The sequence below is a fragment of the Phascolarctos cinereus genome, unplaced genomic scaffold (genome assembly GCF_003287225.1).
Source record: "Phascolarctos cinereus isolate Bilbo 61053 unplaced genomic scaffold, phaCin_HiC Scaffold_4;HRSCAF=312, whole genome shotgun sequence".
Lineage (NCBI taxonomy): Eukaryota > Metazoa > Chordata > Mammalia > Diprotodontia > Phascolarctidae > Phascolarctos > Phascolarctos cinereus.
The window spans coordinates 695,206,907-695,227,501 of NW_027555847.1; the positions used below are offsets into that span (position 1 = coordinate 695,206,907).

Consider the following 20,595-nt stretch of genomic DNA (forward strand, 5'->3'; position numbering starts at 1 on the left):
ACCTCCATTTTACAGATGAGGAAACTGAGGCAAACAGAGGTGAAGTGACCTGCCCGGGGCCACACAGGTAGTAAAAGTGTGGGGCTGGGTTTAAGTCTTCCCGACTCCAGGGCAATGGTAACTGGCAACAGTGAGCAAGCAGAACAACTGAACGCTGGGGAAACAGCAGAACAAAAATGACTAAGGGAACTGAAGCCAGAGCTAAGCAGAGAGAAGAGAGAGCCTGAGAGGGGGAGAGGGAGAGGACTGTATACGGGCTAATAGTGTAAACAGCAGAAAAAACCCTGAGGTGACCTGGAGCTGAAGAGCGAAGCATCACATCGTCCAAGAGAGGGGAAGTGACGATCCTGCTGTACTCACTGCCCTGCTAGGACCACGTTCGGAGTTTCTCTTCGGTTCTGGGTGCCCCGCTACAGGGCGGACATCAAATGAAAAGCATCCAGGACCGTGAAAGGGCTCCAGATCAAGTGATACGAGAACTGGTGGAAGGGTTGGGATGTTTACTCTCACAATGTCATATTTAAAGGTTCTCATGTGGAGAGAAGGATTTGACCAGCTCTGCTTAGCTCTCCACGACTGAACTAGGGACAGACAATAGGTTAGATTTAACCCCTTAGATTGGGAGGGCTGAGACAGTCTTTTGCCTCATTTTGTATCCCCAGTGCATACTGTGGGCACTTAATAAATGTTCATTAACTGACTCAATGAATGGATGAGAATTGAGGTAATAATAACTAGATTTTATGTAGTGCTTTAAGGTTTGCAAAGCAATTTTACATGTTACCTCATTAGATCCTCATAACACCCTGGGAAGTGGGTGCTACCATTGTCCCCATTTCACAGATGAGGAAACTGAGGCAGAGACCAAGTGCTACTATTGTCCCCACTTTACAGATGAGGAAACTGAGGCAGAGTGAGGCCAAGTGCTACTCTTATCCCCACTTTACAGAAGAGGATACTGAGGCTGAGAGGGAGGGGCCAGACTCTATCCACCGGACCCCCTAGCCGCGCAGGGAGCCCTTGTAGGTTTGCTGGCGGACTGATGGAGGTCTTCCCCGGAGGTCTCTCAGCCAAGGGTTCCGGTCAAGGTCAGGCTTAGACCAGAGGCGCCTGAGGATAGACCCCTATTCCCTCCCTCTCCCCCTGACTTTGTGAGATTCTGGAACAAAGGCGGCGCTCCAGCGATTTAAAGGCTTTTAAGGATTAAGGATTTAACCGGGATTTTAAAGGAACTTTCTTCTGCCTCGCACATTCTGCTTTAGGAAAAACAAAAACAAGTCCATTCAAATGAAAAAAATCCATTCAGAAAACAACGCAGGCTCATAGGGGGGGGAGGAGACGAGGTGCTAGCGGGGAGCGCCTCTTTGCATCCCCAGCACTCAGCACACCGTAGGCGCTTAATAGATGCTCGTCGGCTTGACTTTGTTTTTTTTTTCCTCTCAGGAATTAAGGAGGTACGGAGCTCCTGAGCATCCACCTCCCTCCCAGGATCGGCTAGAATGACAGCACGCCGTGCGCACGCGCGGCCGGCCGCAGCAGGTGCTGGAGCCCAGGGCCTCCGGCTCCGGGCGCGCTGGGGTTTTCCCACCTGGTGCTGAGAGGAGGGCGCACGCGCGCACGCGGTCCCTTCTTTCTTGCCCCGCCTCTCTCCACCCTCCGCTCCCCAGCCTGGCTCGGCGCACTCCCTCCCCTCCCGCTCCGCCCAGGCGGCGGCGCGCACAAACACGGCCGCCTACTTACGAACAGGAACGCGACCCTCCCCCTAGCGGGAGCTCTCTCGCGTCCCCCCTCCCCCGCCGGCTCACACTGCGTTGCCCAGGCAACCGCAGTGCGGCCTCACCTGAGCTCTGCGCCTGCGTCCCACCGGCCGGCCCCACCTCCCCTCCTCCCCTCCCCTCCCCCTCAAAGCGGAGAGCTCCGCCGCCCCCTACTGAGTGAGTATAGGCGCTGAGCCCCTGCTGGGCTAGCGCCGGGGGACTGGAGGAGGGGTCAAGGGAAGGGGGGGGACGGGGGAGGGAAGACCCCCACATCATCGCGAGGGAGACCCCGACTTAGCAGCTCCAGTCTGCCCCGCCCAGGCGGCGCCCATCAGAAGCTTTGGATTCTCTTCCCGCCCCCGCCCCCTCCCTCAGCTTCTCTCCCTCCTCCTTCTCTCCCCTTCTCCCTCCTCCCTCCCTTTCTCTAGCCTTCTCCCTCTATTTCCCCCTCCCCTTTGTCTCCTCCGCTCCCTCCTCCTCCCTCCCTTCCTCTAGCCTTCTCCTCTATTTCCCCCTCCTCTTTGTCTCCCCTCCCCCTCCCCTCTTCTCCCTCCTCCACCTCGCCTTCTCCCTCCTCCCTCCCTTCCCCTAGCCTTCTCCCTCTATTTCCCTCTCCCCCTTGTCTCCCCTCCCCCTCGCCTCTTCTCTCCCTCCTCCCCTCCTCTCTCCTCTTTCTTCCTTTTCCCTTCTGTTCCTTTCCCTTCCCTCTATTCCTCCTTCTGTCTACTCCATTCCCCTTTTCTACCCTCCTCCCATATTCTTCCTCCTCTCTCCTCCCTTCCTCCAGCTCCCCCTTCCCCCTACTCTTCTTCCCTCTTCTATCCCTCCTTCCAGATTCTTCCTCTTCCCCTCCCTTCCTCCATACTCCTCCCCACCTCTATCCTTCTTCCTCTATCTTTACCCCTCCCCTAGTCCTCCGGTCTCCTCTCTTCTATGCCTCCTCCTCCCTCCTTCCTCTATTTCTCTTCTCCACCTAGAACTTTCCTCCCTCCCTCCTCCCCTATCCTCCCCCTCCTCTTGCTTCCTCCCTACCCCCTCCTGTCTTTCCTTCCGCCCTCTGTCCCACGCTGTGCTCTCCTCTTCCTCCTGCCGTCTTTCCTCCCTATCTCCTTTTCTTCCTTTTGCTGTCTCTTCCTCCTCCATGTCTGTGCTCTCCTTTATCCACATTCTAGCCTTCCCCACCCATTTCTTATAAATCCCACCACTACCACCACCACCACCTCTGGTAAATGTGGCAATCTGCACTCAAGAGGAAAAAATTGCAAGCATGACACACTTTTAAATTTATCTGCTTTATTAACATTTTCACCATCCTTGTCCTAGGTCTGGCCAGCCAACAAAACAACAAATTATCTGCTGATTTGTAGACTTGGCCAATTTCTGAAAATTTAAGAGATTCAGGCTAACTCCAGCACACCCCTGCCCTCTTCCAACCTCACCTCAGGCCTTCAGGGGCAGCACTGTGGATAGAGCACTGGGCCTAGAGACCTGAGTTCAAATCCAGCCCCAGACACTAGCAGTGAGACCCTGGGCAAGTCACTTAACCTTATCTGTAAAATGGGGATAAAAACAGCACTTACCCCTAAGGGATGTTGTGTGGGCCAAATGAGGTAATTGTCAAGTGCTCAGCACAGAACTGTAAAGTTGGCACAGTAATTATCAAGCTGGGACATGGTAGGTGCTATATAAATGTCAACTATTATTATTATTATTATTCCCTATCTGTATCTTCTTCCTCCCTTCATTCACATCTGTAAAGTGAGGGGCCTTGCAGCTTTCAGTCTCTGATCTGACAATCTATGCCCTTTTCTTCCCCCCATTCTTCATCTCTTCTCCCTGTCTCCCTCTTCCTAGCCACCCTCTTCCATCCTCTGCCTAAGTCTGTGCTCGTCCTCCACCCTTCTGTCATAGATCATCAGAAGGAAAGTCCATAGACTTGTAAGGGATCCTTTGGGGAGGGCTGGTTTATTTTATAATTCAGGAGAGGCTGGGGTCACGTGGTAGTAACTCGTCACTGGGGGGATTCCAAACCAGCCCCTTTTCCTCTGTCCCACCTCCCTACCCCACTTCTCCCCCTGCCCTGTCCCTTCTGCCCCATTATCCCTCCTTCCTATGAACTCCCTCTTCCTGGTCATCCTCTTCTCACCCCCCTTCTGTTATTACTGTTCCCCCCCATCCCTCTTTGTGTCTCCCTCCTTCTCCCACCCTCTGTCCATCCTGTGTCGTCCTCCTCCTCTCCAGCATCCCCACCTGTGCCCTTCTCCCATCCTGTCCCTCCATCTGTCCTCTTCCTCCCACCCATTCCCCAACCACTGTCTATTTTTCCCTCCTCCATTTTTGCCTGCCACCCACTCGCTTCCTCTCCCAGTTCAGTCTTGTCTCTTGTCTCTTCCCCACCTGTCTCTGGCTTCCTACCACCCTCTCCTCCACTTCTCTCTCTCTCTCTCTCTCTCTCTCTCTCTCTCTCTCTCTCTCTCTCTCTCTCTCTCTCTCTCTCTCTCTCTCTCTCTCCTTCCTCTCTTTATCTCTAGTTTCCAAACACTTGGCAGGGGCATTACAGAGGACTGTCGTGCTTCAAGTAGAGGATGAACTAACCAGCCAGTGTAATGTTTTTCAGCTCAGATTCTAGGTTCCTCCCAGCTTCCCCTAGCCCTACCCCTTCCTCATCTCTGCTCCATTCTTTCCTCTGCCTTTCTTTTCCACCTCTCCCATCCTGTTCCTGCCTTCTTAGCACTTGGCCAGGCCTCCTCTCTCCACCGTCCCCACCCTCCGGTCCCTCCTCTTTCCTTGTCTTCACCCATCTCCTGTGCCACTTCCTCCTCTTATCCTCTCATCTCCACCCTTTTTCTGGGTCCCACCTCCTCAGCCCTGCTTCATCTTCTCCTTCTATCCCTCTTCTCTGCCAGTCTGTCCCTCCCTTCTTCTCCCCAAGTTCCACCCCCCCAACATCTTCCCATACCCAGGGTGCATTGCTTTATTTGGGCTGGTAGCTCTGGGAGATGAGCTCTGGCTGCACAGACTGACCTCTGAGGACCAGAGAAAGGGGAGGGGGAGAAGGGAGAGCCCAGCCCAGCCTTCCCCTCCCCTCCTCTCCTCTCCTCTTTCCTCCTCTCCCTTCCCCTGCCCTGCCCATGGGCCACCTGCCCCAGCAGCTGCAGGAGAGGAGGAGGAGGAAGAGTGAGGGAAGGGGGGGATCCGCCTAACGGACAAAGGACATCTCCACCCTCAGGTGAGCTGGGATGGGGAGGGCAAAGTTGTTAGCACATAAAATTGGAAAAGAAGCTCTTGCCGGCCCACAAACCCCGCTTCCCTGACACCCTTTACAATTTCCTCTTCCTTCTTTCAGAAGATGGGTGAGGGTTGTAGGGCATCTGGGCACCAGGAGTCAGGGCAGTTGCCACCCCCACCCCCCACCCAGCACCATGCCGGCCTTGCTGCTTTGTCAGCTCCTTTGGGAGGCGAGAGATGATTCAACACTCTTCCACAGCCGTATGTAGAAGGAGCTGAGGAGCGCAGAGCAAAATAACCCAATCTTCTTTGAGCTCTGAACGAATTTGTCTGTTTCGGGGTGCTTGTCTTAGCCAAGTCAGAAGAAGACACACCACCCCTCTGAAGTAAACGTCAGTCCTTTCAAGGAGGGGTGGGTGGGGGTCATTTGGGGCTGATGTGTTTCCCATCAGGGGAGGTTTGCTCATTTGTGGGGAATGGTGTCACTTGAAAGAACGCGCTGCCTTTGCGAGCCCCAGAGGTCTGCGTGTGGAGCTGAGCAGAACGTGGGTCTGTCTGCGTGGTTGTGGTTCTGCTGGGCTGCTGCCCAGTCTCCAGGTGTGGCCTACCAGCCATGTGGGGGCCGAGAGGAGCCCGCCGCGCGTCGGGCCGGCTCTTGGGGTGGGCTTGTCAGGAGGGCTGCTGCGATCCGCATTGCAGGTGCATGAGAAGCTGCCAACAGTCTGGCTCTCTTTGTCTAGGAGGGAAAATATTTGTGGCAAAATGTGCCTGCGAGGGTGCTTGTTACTGCAGGGAGGAGACCTCGGTCCATTGCATCTTTTTAATGCGTTTGAACATCGCTGTGGAGATTAAGACCCTCCTGGGCAAGTTGCACTGTCCCCCTTTAGGGTGAGTATCCCTGCGTGGCGTGCCTGTGAGCCTTGTGGTGGAGGATACCCTTTGGTTTGGAAAACCGAACGTAGCATGTAATCAGGCTTCATGCTTGACGGAAGAATAGTGTCATCTGCGAGATGAATTAGTAGACTGCTTTACTAAATGACATCTAACTTGGCCTGTTTTGTCTAATGGCTGACTTCAAAAATATTTCACACAGCGATGGCATCCAGGTTAACGTTAAATTCCGTAGCTGATCTGAAAAGAAACACTAATTCCCCAGAAAAAAAAAAAGAAAGAAAAATACTTGTGTACTGCAGTCGTTATCTATATTTGTTTTCTTGGTAAACACATCCTAAGCTTTATTACTGTGCACTCATCTAAAAAACTGTAGCAAACTGGTTGATAATTTTTCTCTTTTTAAGAGACTTTTATTTGGGGCATTTATTTATTGTGAAAGCTATTGTTTTATCATGTAGTAATTTCTTTTGCACAATAAAAAAAATCACCTGGTTTTTCTTGGCATTGATTTGTTTTTTAATAGGAAAATGCTGTTGAAATTGTCTTTGCTAGTCCCAGATCATTTGGAGCTTTATATATTTGCTATAGCCAAACTTTTCTTTTATCTGACCTCTTGTGGAAGAATACTTTCAGGCTTGTATATTATTTTTTAATGGGTTTGTATATTTCATATTTATTTTTATTAGTCTATGAGTATATATTAAAATGTAACATTGAAAAAACACCAATAAAGCAATCTTGTGTCCATGATAGGATCCTATTAATAGGATGTATCATAATTGAGCATAGCAGTCTGAAGTGCTATAAACCCAAGATACCTCATGGGATAGCACCCCAAGCTTCTGCAGATATTTGTGAAGGTAGAGATCAATCTGAATGACAAAGATACTTCTCTTGGAAACTAGATTTTGGCATTATATTCTTTTCCTAGGGGGAAAAGACTTTGATTGTTACAAAAGAATTCCTCATATATTTATTATGAATTTTCCTCCCTATTTTGACATTGTCAACCATTATGAAATTACACCTCAGTTCATTTGCAGCAAATTTAGTGGCACTTTTAGACCTTTAAAGTTATTCCTTTTCTATAACAAAGCATTTTTTCAGATTTTTTTCATATGATCTGAAATGTATTTCATGATAGCCGATTGCAAGAAAATCAGTTACAAATGAGTGATGTCCACTTGCAGCTGAAATTTTGGAGTGGTTTCAGGACTGGTTTTAGTGAACCTATTTTCTCCATCCCAGCAGCAGAGGGTGCCACTGGGCACCCTCCATTCATTCATGTGCTGCTGTAGGGGAACTCATTCTCCTCAACCTAGGAGAACCCAAACCAAAAAAAATAAATAAATAAACCCCAAAATACAAAGCCCTGGTTCCTCAGGTTGTATACTGGTTAAGTAAGGATGCAGCGATGAGATGAGGAATGTGTTCAGTGAGATACCAACCAAGGATTTTTTTCTTAAATAAAATTTGTGGTTCGTTCTGTTTGAGTCAACATGGTTAAAATCAGTAGATTAGTTTTCTTAACTAACGATTCCTTCCGAGAGATTGATAAAGGGTCTCATTTTATGTTCCTGCCTCCCCCAGTTGTTATATCTGCTTATTGTAGCTCTCTATGTCTGGATTCTCATCAGGAAATCACTCCTGTGATAGCTAGCCTGTTCTAAAAAAATGGAGATTTTACAATATTAACATTGTTTTTATCTATATGGTAGACATGCCTGGTGAAACATATAGCTCCTGCTGATGGCACTGGGTGTGTGTGAAAGGCAGGTCAGAGTTATGGGGACGAGGGGCTGAAGTGGAAGTCAGGAGACGTTGCTCCCCAGTCAGCTCGAACCCTAACTCCCTCTGTGACCCTGAACACATCACTTAGAGGCTCAGTTTCCTCATCTGTCCAATAGGCTTAATAAATCGCACTCACAGGGTTATTCTGATATTCAAACAAGCTTTGCAAAACTTAAAGCCCTCTATGTACATGTCAGTTTTTATGTATTACTGAAAAGGTTAGGTTTAATTAAAGCTGTTTGGGGAAGAAACTGTATCATGTGGGATATATTTAACATTCATGAAAAAGATGACTTGGAAATAATAGTAAGAAATCTCCTCCGATAGAATGTAAACTCCTTGGCAGTAAGGGACAGTGTCCCCAGTGCTCTCAGCATGATGCCCAATGCGGCCCAGGCAAGCCCATAATAAATGCCTGATTGATAAGGCCCTGCCCTGCACATCAGATATGAGGCTCTTACTCACCAGCAGTAACACAGGTGCTTGGAGTTGAAGACTTCCCCTGACACCTTGTTGTGGTACCATGGTGACTCTGGACTCAGGGGCTCGGCCCGCAAGATCTCAAACGCGTGCAGCAGTTTACCAAGCCCAAACGGCTCCCTCTATACTATCAGCAAAGGATGTCCCGTTTGTGGTCTGAGAACTAATCTCACTGAGTTCAGAGGGGCTTCACTGACTGCAGGGTGATGAGTTTTTCAGTCCTGGTCGCTGTCAAAGACCATCTTTGCAAGCTGCAGGTGTGGTGGAAGGAATACACTCATTGACAAAATGACCAATAAGAGAAGATGACTTTATCACCCCGTATGCCCTTTGAAGGAAACCATCGGCTTGTGAAATGGATTACTGGGGTCAGGGTCCGTTCTGTGGCCCCAGACTAACTTTATTCCCAAGGGCTCATGAAATGCTTGCTTGGCAACTCTGGTCTCGTTGGCACCATGCTTTAACCCAAATTGGCTAAATGGTGACTAACATCTCCTCTTTCAAGCAGAGCTCTAGAAAGAAGCCTGCGGATATCATCAACGTGTATCTGAACCTAAAGTGTTGAGAACCATGGCAAATAGGGTTGTGTTGTATTTAAATAGAATGACTCCTTGTTTTTATCATTCACCTTTGTGTCTGTAAGCCGCCAGAACTTTGTGCAGGCGCTTCACTGTTAGCCGAATATAAGCCTCAATCTTTTTGTCCTGTTTTTCTGATCGCTTTGAGCCGAAGGAGGCACCGTGAGCAAGGTGCGTTTCTCTTTCCATCCGGCCCGTCCTCTGCGGCCAGACTCGTATTTCCCCACCCTGCCCTCGTTACAAGACTGCCTTGCTCAGACACCTTCACGAGCTTCTATTTGTCCCCCTCTACTCTTCTTCTCCATCCTTCCAGGCCCGTCCCTGCCTCCCACTGTATTTGGTACACTTCCCGCCCGTAGGGGCAGTCCTTTCCATCACCTTGAGTGCCTTGGTTTTATCTGCCGATTCACCTCTTACCCGTCCTTCAAGCCCAGCGTAGGTGACACAATAGATAGGGCGTTGTAGCTGTGTGACCCCGGGGGCGTTACTTCCCCTCTCTGAGCCTCTTTCCTGAGCTGTAAACTGGAGATGATAATACTACAGTACCAGCCCTCCCGGATCATCGTGAATCCCCCCGGAGCATATCCCACAAGCGGTATTGAGGGTCTGCCGGAAGACCCCCAAGGAGGTGGAATCCACCGCCATTGCGCCGTGGCACAACCCAACTTGTTGGGAAGGCTTTCCTGATAGCAAGCCTGAATTTTCTGCTTCCTCCCATTATGCCGGGTCCTGCCCTCCAAAACCAAACCCAAGAAGTCCAATCCCACCTCGGTGGTGCAATGGATAGCGTTGCACTGAAAGTCAGGAAGACCTCAGTTTAAATCTTCCAGCTGTGTGACCCTGGACTAGTCACTTAACTTTCGTCTGCCTGGGAACAATTAAAAGCATCTACCTCTGGGGCAGCTAGGTGGTGCAGTGGATAGAGCTCTGGCCTTGGAGTCAGGAGGACCCGAGTTCAAATGCGGCCTCAGACACTTGGCACTTACTAACTGTGTGACCCTGGGCAAGTCACTTGACCTTATTGCCTCATCCCCCCCCCAAAAAAAAGAGATTAAATGAAATATTTGTAAAGCACTTTGCAAATCTTAAAATGCTATGGAAATGCTAGCTATTACTCTGTTGTTGTTGTTCAGGTATTTCAGTTGTGTCTGACTCTTTGTGAGCCCATTTGGGGTTTTCTTAGCAAAGACACTGGAGTGGTTTGCCATTTCTTTCTCCAGCTCATTTTACAGATGAGGAGATTGAGGCTAACAGGGTGAAGTGACTTGTCCAGGGTCACACAGCTAGGAAGTGCCTCAGGGCAGATTTGAACTCGGGTCTTCCTGACTCCAGGTCCCAAGCTCTATCTACTGCACCACCTAGATGCCATTCTCATTATGAGAGCCCTTCAAAGACAGTTATCACATCTCCTTCAAGTCTTGTTTTATCCTGTGTAAACATGCCCAGTTCTTTACATGCTCTTTTGTGTCATGAATTCAAGATTCTGCCATCTTGTTTGCCTTCTGGATGCTCTCTAGTTTATCAGTGTGCTCATTAAACCCCAGCACCCAGAACTGAATGCAACACCCTAGGTGAGTCTGACAAGGGCCAGGTGTGGGATTCTTCCTGGAGGGGTGACTTTCCTAATACAGCTCAACACTAGATCCACTCTTTGGACCGCTTACTTACAGGGGACGTAGACTATGCTAAAACCCCCAGATCCTTTTCAGGATAACTGCTGTATTTAATAACTTGTGTCGTTATTTTTTGTACAAGATTTTTTCACTGATCCCCATAGAATTTCATTCTTTTAGCTTCAGCCCAGTGCTCGAGCCTGTCAGAAGCCTTTGATTTGTTTGTTTGTTTCTCTGCTTTTTTTGGTGAGGCAGTTGGGGTTAAGTGACTTGCCCAGGGTCACGCAACTAGTATGTGTCAAGTGTCTGAGGCCAGATTTGAGCTCAGGTCCTCCTGACTCCAAGGCCAAAGCTCTATCCACTGCGCCACCTGGCTGCCCCCAATCAGGAGCCTTTGGGACCCAGACTCCGTTATCATCCATTGTGTTCTCTCCCTCCCTGGCTTGGTGGTATCTATGAATTTGATGAACAGGCCATCTATGACTTTATCCAAGTCACTGACAAAAAACCGTGTAACAGCACAAGGCTCAGTAGATCCCTCAGAGATCTCCTGGCAAGAGACACCCTACCACATTGACAAGGAACCATTAACAATTCTGTGTCCAGCCATCCTGCTGGTTCTGAATCCTTTTAGCTGTGTTATTATTACCTAATCCATCTCTCTAAGGGTGGTATGAGATACTTTAAAAAAAATCTCCTAAAATCTGGGTAAACTTTATCCAGAGCATTCCCCTCATCTACTAGTTTAATATTTCTGTCAAAAAAGGAAGTGAAATTGGTGTGTCGTGACCTGTTCTTGATGGGATCACGCTGGCTCCTTGGAATCACCACTTCCCTTTCCAAATATTCACCATGCATCTCTTTAATAATCCTTTGTAAAATTTTTCTCAGGAATCAAAGTCAAGCTCACTCTGCTCTCTTACAGGGAGTGGTATAGGAGTATCGGCTATTGTTGGTATTACTCTGGACCTCCCTTCTCTCCTTTATTTTACAGTCTGGACCACTCGGTTTAGCACCAGATCATAAGCTGCTCTGTAGAAGCCACCAATGTTTCATGTCCAGTCACCATCCCTCCAACCATGACACGCCCCATGGGGCAGGAAGCATGTCTTGTATTTCTTACTATATTCTCCAGGATCATTGCATCTCAGGACTAGAAGGGACCTTAGAGGCCACTGAGCATGACCTGTACCTGAACAAGTACCCCTGCTCCATACCCATCCAAGGAGACAGCCAGTCTTGCTTAAAGGCCTGCAGTGAAGATGAACCCACTTCCTTCTGAAGCAGTCCACTTTGTGGTTCAGACTTTTAGGCGTGTCCCCACTCTCTGTGACCCCTTTGGGGGTTTTCTTGGCAGAGATACTGGAATGGTTTGCCATTTCCTTCTCCAGCTCATTTTGCAGATGAGGAAACTGAGGCAAACAGGGTGACTTGCCCAGGGTCACCCGGCTAGTGTCTGAGGCCAGATTTTAATTCAGGAAGATGATTCTTCCAGACTCCAGGCCTGACACTCTGGGCACTACGGCACCCCATAGCCGCCCTGGCACTTAGTGTGGTTTTAATAAGTGCTTGTCCACTTAAGTTGACATGCACCTAATGCTGGCCTCCCAGACCGAACAGAGCTAGCAGCTCTTTCATATACACTTGAAGACACTACCTTGTCCCCTAGATCTTTTTTCTCCAGGCTAAACACTCCAGTTCTTGCAACTTACATCCTCATGACCTAATCCCAAGGCCATCCGGGTTGTGTTCCAGCAGATGCTTCTCAAGGCAGCCCAAGCTCTCACTAGCTTTGTGTACCACTGTATCACAGTGACCCTCAATCACCTTGTAGTCCACTAAAACCCCCAGATTGTTTTCAGAGATACTGTGTCTTCTCCCATCTTGTACTTGTGAAATTGATTTTTTGAGTCCAAGGATAAGACTTTCCATTTGTCTCCATTAAGTTACGTCATATTAGATTAGGCTCAATATTCTCTCTCGTCAGCATCTTTTTGTGTTACCTAACTCCTTCGTCCTATGTGTTAGCTACCTGTCCCTCCTCCCAGGTTTGTGTGGTCTGTAGTTTCGATACGGGTGCTGTCCACTTATGCCTTTCTGAGTCACTAATTGAAAAAAAAGGAAACACCACAGTGCCAAGGCCAGAGCTTTGCTGCATGCTGTGACCTGTCTCTAAGGGGACGCTGATGACTGCTTTTGATGTCTGCCCTTTCAACTAGCTCAGAATCCACTCAATTAGACTCTCACCCAATCCACAGCACGCCACCTTGTACATGATAGGATCATTCCAGAAATTAGCAACTGTTTTGGTAAAATCTAGATTAACCATAACTCAGATGTAATGCCTCAATCTGTCAGTCTCTTAACCCTGTGAAAAAAGTAATAATAGGTGGCAGCTAGGTGGCACAGTGGATAGAGCTCCAGCCTTGGAGTCAGGAGGACCTGAGTTCAAATTTGACCTCAGACACGTGACACTTAACTAGCTGTGTGACCCTGGGCAAGTCACTTAACCCCGATTGCCTCACCAAAAAGAAAAAAAAAAGTGAATGATGAGCTTAGTCCGGCATGTCCTGTTCTGGATGCAGGCCTTTTGATCAATGTATTCTTCTCATAGTCACTAATCATTTCTTTAAAAATAGATTCTAGAATTTTGAATTGAAGTCATGGGGTCATTGCTCCATAAATTGCCAGGCTTGAAATTTTTAGTTCAGATTTTTAACACTTTGATTGGCCTACTATCTCTACATGTTGTAAAGGAACCATGACAAATTTTAAACCAATAAAAATTTATTCTCATATTGAACACTAAATACAAGTTACCAAGTAAAGAAAATGTATTCAGATCCTGTAATTCTACCGTTTTCAAAAAATGCATGCATTTTGCCCAGACTGCATTTGTTTTTAATTAGGCCTTTTTCACTGTGTCTGGTTCTTTACAGGCTTGGTAAAATCTAAAAGCTGTTCTGAAATTGTCCCATAATGACAACAGTGGTCATTGTCATCTTCAGCTCACGTACATGGAAAAGAACTTTATTTAACCTATATGCTAGCACTGATTTTTTTTTAGCTGAGCACATTATCCTTGTTCATAGAGTCTGTCCCTGCATTGCACACAAAAATGCAAATGAAGGTTCTTCCTTTTCTAGATGGTTTCTCTTAAGGGGGACTTTGAGTTCCTTTTTCCTACCTTCCTGACACACATTCAGCTCTCTCCTGAGCTCCAGGCCAGCTCACTTGGTGGGACGTTTCAAACTGGATGTCCTCTAGGCATCTCAGATTCCACGTGTCCACACAAGCACCACCCCTCTTCTACATCGTCTTCCTAACCAACCATTTCTGTCGAGGGCACCATCATCCTTCCAGGCCCCAAGGCTGGCAACCTCCAAATCATCCTTGACTCTTCACTCATCTTCACCCAGTATGAATGAAAGTCTTTATTAAGCACTTACCATGTGCTGAGTGCACAAATACGAAAGGAGATGGTTCCTGCCCTGTTACATTCTAACGGGAGACACCTCGTGTATAGGGGAGTGGTGGCCAGGGAAGGATGAGATGATCTGGGAAGTCGCAGAGTTGGTGGGATGCTGTGATGGTCACGGTTGGACTGTTGTCCTCAGAACAAGAGCAGGCAGCAGAGAGCAGGGCCCTGAACGTCATCAGCAGGGCAAAAAACTGAGCTGAGAGGCCAAGCTCTTCCCGGGCACGGGCTCTTGAGGCCTGCTTTAGCATTCCTTTCTTTCCCATGGCCCCCACCCTACTCTTCCTGGAATAGTCCACTAGTGGGTCTGCCCACCTCAGGTCCCCCCTCTCCAATGCATCTTCCACTCAGCTGCTAACGTGATTTTCCTAAAGCACAGGTGTGACCTTGTCTCTCCCCCATTCAGCATACTCTATGTGGTTCCCTTTTACCTCTGAGATCAAATACAGAACTTCTCAGTTTGGCATTTAAAGCCCTCGCAAATGGCTCTCACCCACCTTTGTGGGTTTAGTAGATGTGTCTCTCTTACAGTCCAGCCAGGTTGGCCACCTGGTTGTCCTTCCCACATGATGCTGTATCTCCCATCTGCAGGCCTTTGGACAGGCTCACACATGGCCAGAATGCATTCCATCCTCCCCTGCACCTCTGAGAACCCCTGGGGAAGCCTCTCCCCAAAGCTGAACTCGCATGGTGCCTTTCCTAATGCCTGCAGCAGCTACTGCCTCCCCATAACATGTCAGCTTGTATGTATTTTACATGCACTCACATGTGTACACAACACCATCTCCCACAACTGAATGTCTGCTTCTTAAAGGCAAGGAAGGACTGCTTTGGTGTGGCCTGTGTCCTCAGTGCTCAGCAAAGCTCTTAGAACGTGGCGATCGTGTAATCTGTGCTGTTTGACTTCACTGTCTGATTTCAGCCAACCCTTCCAGGTTTATAGCTCATTACTCTCCTTCCCACTCTCTACTGTCCAACCAAACTGGCCGTCAGGCCAGTCCTCACACACCACCCTCCGTCCCTCATGTCTGTACCTTGGTGCTGGCTCTTGGCTCTGGAAGTCCAGGAATGGACTTTTTATCCTTACCACTACCTCTTAAAATCCCCATTTCATCCTTCAAAGCTCAGCTTTGCTGATCACCCCCTTCTAGTGCCCCTCAGTTACCTGTATTTTTTATAGCTACTCCTATGTGTACATGGTGCTTTCCCCAGTGCTCTTGCCATAGGGGTGGTTTCGTTTCTCTATCCTCTTGGTGTCTCCGGTACAGTGCCCACGCCATATTGTAAATACTTCAGGAGAAAAAGAAAAGATTTATCAATTGAAAACCTATCTGATTTCCTTCCCTTGTTCTTAGCCCCATGTCCGTGGGAAATTTATTTCTGAACCACATCCCCACTAAAACAAATCCAGCATTTGAGGGGGCAAGTGGCAGACTAAGACTGTGTGGAGTTTTACAGAGATTACCAATGATTTTTAGCTACACTGAGGAAAAGAAGAGGGACGGTAGGATGGATGGAAGCTCAGTAACTGAGCAGGAAAAGGGGAGGGCAGGAGTAGGGAACCTGCAGCCTCAAAGCCACATGTGGCCCTCTAGGTCCTCAAGGTCGGCCCTTTAACCTCAAAAAGTGTAGGAAGAAATGAGTAATAGGTAGTTAAGGAGAGGTTATAAGGGCATCCAGCCTCAGACACTTACTAGCTGCATGACCCTGTGCAAATCATTTAACCCTGTTTGCCTCAGTTTCTTCATCTGTAAAATGAGTTGGAAAAACTGGAAAAATGAGTAGACTCAATCATTGAGCCACCCCCAGAGCTATGTGAAAGATCAGGAAGGGGAGAGGCATATATTTTTAAAAGTTATTGAAAAACAAAAGACTCATTGATTCATGTATAAATACATATTTATTTATGTTTATATACATACTTTTAAAAAAATAAAGACCATGTTCTGTGTTTTCTTTTGAAGCATGGCTAGCATGGAAATGTTTTGTATGACTACATGTATAATCTATATCAAATTACCTTCTCAAGGCAAACCATTTGTTTTTGCTTCACAGTGGTTTAATATGAATAGAAGTTGGGTATGACATTGACTGACAGAAGACTGACAGTTTTGCTGAATAAAAACCTTAAGTTAAGATATATACACAGCAGAGATGGAGCACCAGGGAGGGAGGGAGAGAATTTGGATCTTAAAATTTTTTAAAACAAATGTTAAAATTTTTTGTTTACATGTAATTGAGAAAAAATTAAAATAAAAAAAAAGAAATATTGAAAATCAAGAGGAAAAATAAAGACCATGTGAAAGACAAAAAGAATTGTGGAGAATAGGAGAAATACTACAGGACAAAAAAAAAAAAAGGAAAAGAATGAGATTTGCAAACGATAGGCCAGTAAGCTTGTCTTCAATTCTTGGTAAAATTCTAGAGTGTGTTATTAAAGAGATGTTTGGTGGACATCGAGAAAGGGAAGGAGTGATCCCAGGGATCCAGCAGGAGTTCATAGGTCAGGGGGGCACCGTAGATAAGGTTTACTGGGATTTCAGCAGAGCGTTTGAAAGAAATCTCTCATGCTGTTCTCTTGGGAAAGATGAGAGACGGGCCGCAATAGTGCGTTTGAAGGGGATTCAGAACGGGGTGGAATGCCTGGATCCAAAGGCTCATCCTTAATTATTCAGCGTCAGCTTCAGCGAGTCTCAGGACTGATAGCGCGCCAGGGCCCTGTGCTGGCCCTGGCCTGGTTTCATATTTTTGACAATGATTTGAAGAAAGGTGTAGATTGTTTTCTTGTCACACAAAGCTGAGAGAAGCTAAAATATCAGGTGACACTTGTTGTTGTTCGGTCATTTCAATGTGACTCCCCATGATCCCATTTGGGGGTTTCTTGGCAGAGATACTGGAGTGGTTCGCCATCCCCTTCTCCAACTCATTTTACAGATGAAGAAACTGAGGCAAACAGGGTGAAGTGACTTGCCCGCGGTCACCCAGCTAGTGAGTGTCCGAGGCTGCATTTGCTCAGGTCTTCCTGACTCCAGGCCCCAGTGCTCTATACTGCACCACCTAACTTGTCCATTGAGTGGCATCCAGAAAGATCCAAAAGTGTGTTGACAGGCTAGAACATTAGACCAAATCTTTTTAAAAATAGGTTATTATTTTATTTTTATTTTTTCAATTTACAAGCATTTTTTAATTAACCTGCACCATTGAACAAATAAAAAAAAATACAACCATGGATAATAACTATGAACTATGGTTCAGCAAAATAAATTCCCACTCTAGCCACGTCCAAAAATGTACATCTCTTTCTGCGTTTTCAGTTCCTCACCTCTCTGTGAGGCAAGAATGGCATGTTTCAATTTCATTCTTTTGGCCTTATGATTTCTCATTGTACTGGTCAGAGTTCTAAAGTCCTTCAGAGCTGTTTTTCTCAGTATACGTTGTTATATATATTCAAACCTGGCCTCAGACACTTGCTAGCTGTGTGATCCTGGGCAAGTCACGTAACTTTTTGCCTCAGTTTCTCCATCTGTAAAATGAACTGGAGAAGGAAATGGCAAACATCCTCTGATGTTGCCCATTTCATCATTTTTTATGGCACAATAATTTTCTGTTACATTCATATGTCATCATTTGTTTAGCCATTTCCCAATGGGGGAAATAATAATAAATAGCTAGCATTTATATAGTGCTTTACAAAAACTATTTCATTTCATCCTTACAACAATCCTAGGAGGTAGGTTCTATTATCATCATCACCATTTTACAGATGAGAACACTGAGGCAGACAAAAGCTAAGTGACAGGTGTCCAGGATCACCCAGCTAGGGAATGGGAGAGTCTAGATTTGAACTGCAGCCTTGCTGAGCCCAGGCCCGGCGCTCTGTGCACTAGGTCGCTCCCTAGGAGTGTCTGAAGAAGCCCTCCTGTAGGGGATGGTGCCTGGGCTCTTGTTCTCCCTCCAAATTGGTCCTTCTCTTGTGGCTGGCTGACAGTCTGGAGGAAGCCTGCTTCAACAAGAAGCCGATTTACCCAGCCTGGAAGCACTGATATTTTCAAATGGAAAATCAATTCGCTCCAATCCAAGCCATCACATCAAAGAGCAGAGCAGCCCAAATGAAAAAGCTCTGAATGCACCAACGTTATTGGTTACCATAATCACCACTCCTAGCATTGATGTGCTTTAGGTTTGCTGAGTGCTTCCTTTAGGTAATCTCATTGAATCCTCCCTGTGAGCTACATGGCATCATCCCCATTTTACAAATGAGGAAACTGAGGCTCAGAGTGGTTAAGTGATGTAACTCAGAGTCATACAGTGTCTCGGAGCAGGATTAGCACTCAGGTCATCCTAGCCCCAAGTCCACTCCTTTGTCTACCCTATGTTATAAGTACAGGCTCTGGACTCACTCTCCCAACCCCCTGTTCACACTGGCAGGTTGCATCTCTTGATAGTGGCTGCTAATTCTCCCTTCACGTTTCTAGAGGACCCCACGGGGCTAGGAGGCTGTTTTCAAATTCTCACGAGCCCCTTTCCCACTGATTATCATTTGATATCAGCCTGCTAGACTTAACTGTTAAGAATGAGTATTTACTAAGGTGACATAGTCAATGGTCAGGCAGCACGCATTCGCTAAGCACCTACTGAGTGCCAGGCACTGTGACGAGGACACGAAAAAAGGCAGAAAGCCGTCCCCTGCCCTCAAGGCGCTCATCCCAGTCTCGCGAGCAGGACAAACAACCACAGCAATATGTACAAACTAGTACTGTAGTACTTGGGGAGCTTTGGGGAACTAGAAACAAAGCCAATACTCAGTCCCTTGGGCTTTACCCAAAAACACCGTTGTAGTTGGGTTAGCTCAGTTCTGATATACTGAAAGTGTCCAACTTGATAAAGAAAGAACAGTTGGTACAAAACAAAATCCCCCTAAGTGCAAGGAAAAGTGGGCTCACACAGAGTCCATGTGGCAAAGGGAGTCCTTTGTAGCCCCCCAAAGTGTTTTGGTTGGAGCCTCTCACATGTGCTGCTCAGGCAGAGGAGAGCTTTCTGCTCCTTCAGAGCCTGAGGCTGCCTTTCCTCCATGTATCCGGTTTGTCCTCCGCTCCACACCACCATGATCCATGCAGGAATGCTCCTGGGACAGTGTCCTCTGGACCTTTCTACATTTACGAAGTCTTCCTCTGGTCAAGGGGCAAGAGTGGGGTGGGGGGAAATAGCGAGGGTCTTCTGCTTCCTCCCAAGGCATCTCTTCTAAGGAGCTTTGTGGAGCTGCTTTCTCTTTTGTGCTGACCAGTGCAGACTCATAAAGTATGGCAAGCCTCTCTGGCCAAGTCCCAATAGCCTCTCATGGTCAGGCCGCCTTTAACTGTTGAAGGAAAGGTACAGATCCCCCCCCTCTCCCCACCCTTATAAATGAATTATTAATCAGCACACTTACAAGTGAGGAACAGGAAGATCTTGGGAAAAAATTCTTTCAAGGGGCTGAGTTCTGCAGGATATTCTTTGAGAAATCCTGAAACATGCAGAACATAGCTTTCACAACAAAATGGAACTTGGGCTGGTTTTGTTTCCCTCTCTTCTCCTGCACTTCCCATACCAACTGAGCCATGGCAATAACTTTGTAATGCCCATCCTACACACTTTCATTTTTGCCTCTTATTCCCCTATCTTCATTTGTTTCTCCTGAATTCATGCTGGCTCATAATGGTACTTTCATCTAGGCAAAAACCAAGTGTGGCTGCAAAGACATCAGTGAGGCAGCACAAAAATATTTTGTGGTCAGCAGCATAGCCGTGGCGTCATCCACCTTGCATCCCTTCCATGCATTTACCTTACGTTATATGAACGCTCTAGTTCTGATTGAAGGAGTTTATTCCTGGATAAATGTTGAGCAGGGGACACCTTTTCTCTTCCATGGGCTGTAATGAGCAACTTCGTGGAAGAACTAGGATATATGGTTCTGAGAGTTCTCTTGTTCCTGACACAATAAAGAATCATTGTGAGTGGAAAGAATTTATGGGTGTCTAACAATTGGAAATGCTCTCAGTAAACGGGCTTTGTTTGGTCCTGTCAGCACACGAAATTCACAGAAAGGAAACTATTAAAGGATTGAATGATCCATGTCGGGACTGTCATCATTAGAGAGAAAGGGCCAGGCGTCTCCAGATGGATAATGAGGAGCTGTCCAAAAGTAATTCCTGAAAATGAAGATCTAGGGATATGGTAAAGGAGTTTTAAAAGTTTATGGTATTAAACAAATTCATTTGGAACAGTTGGGGGTGGAGAGAGTGATCCCTAAAGATATTTATTTCCTATACTAAATGTTTTGTTATCAATATAATCCTTGAATGCAAAATGCTGGTTTGGACTGCTCTGATAACTTTAAAGATACCACACCCACTCACACATGGAAAGGGTCCTTATATTTTACAGCAAAAAAGAAGAAGAAGAAGAAGAAGAAGAAGTCTTTAATGACCCACCCATGATTACAAGGAAGTAAATCCCCAAGCTTCCTCTCCATTGTAAGTGAGGGAACACTACAGCTAGCTCTTTTTACCTTTCAGAGAGTATTTACTTGGCCTTCAGATACCTAGCGGCTTTTAGCCAGGCTATCTTCCACTAAGGCTGATGGGCAAAAATAGGAAATTTCACTTTTTAGGTCAAAAGATCCCAAAGAGCCTATGTGCCCCAAGAAGCATGTGTACAGTGTCCATTAGCACACACTGTTCCCACTCTTAACGCCTTCTCTTGTTCACTTGATTGACTCAAAATGTGTAAAAGCCCCA

At 46.9% G+C, this 20,595-nt stretch overlaps 1 protein-coding gene across 6 annotated transcripts in view; it reads left to right on the forward strand.

Moving 5' to 3' along the window:
* The first annotated feature begins 1,719 nt into the window (after positions 1-1,719).
* CCDC92 (coiled-coil domain containing 92) overlaps positions 1,720-20,595 on the forward strand; it is a 45,674-nt gene continuing 26,798 nt past the window's right edge. For 2 of the 6 annotated variants that reach the window (XM_020970248.2, XM_020970249.2), the window contains exons 1-2: positions 4,898-4,986; positions 5,726-5,873. The gene's annotated coding sequence lies outside the window, so the exon portion shown is untranslated. Of the gene's footprint in view, positions 1,935-4,897; positions 4,987-5,725; positions 5,874-19,866; positions 20,033-20,595 lie in introns of those variants that run through there. The other 4 variants (XM_020970252.2, XM_020970254.2, XM_020970257.2 and 1 more) reach the window with 3 other exon arrangements.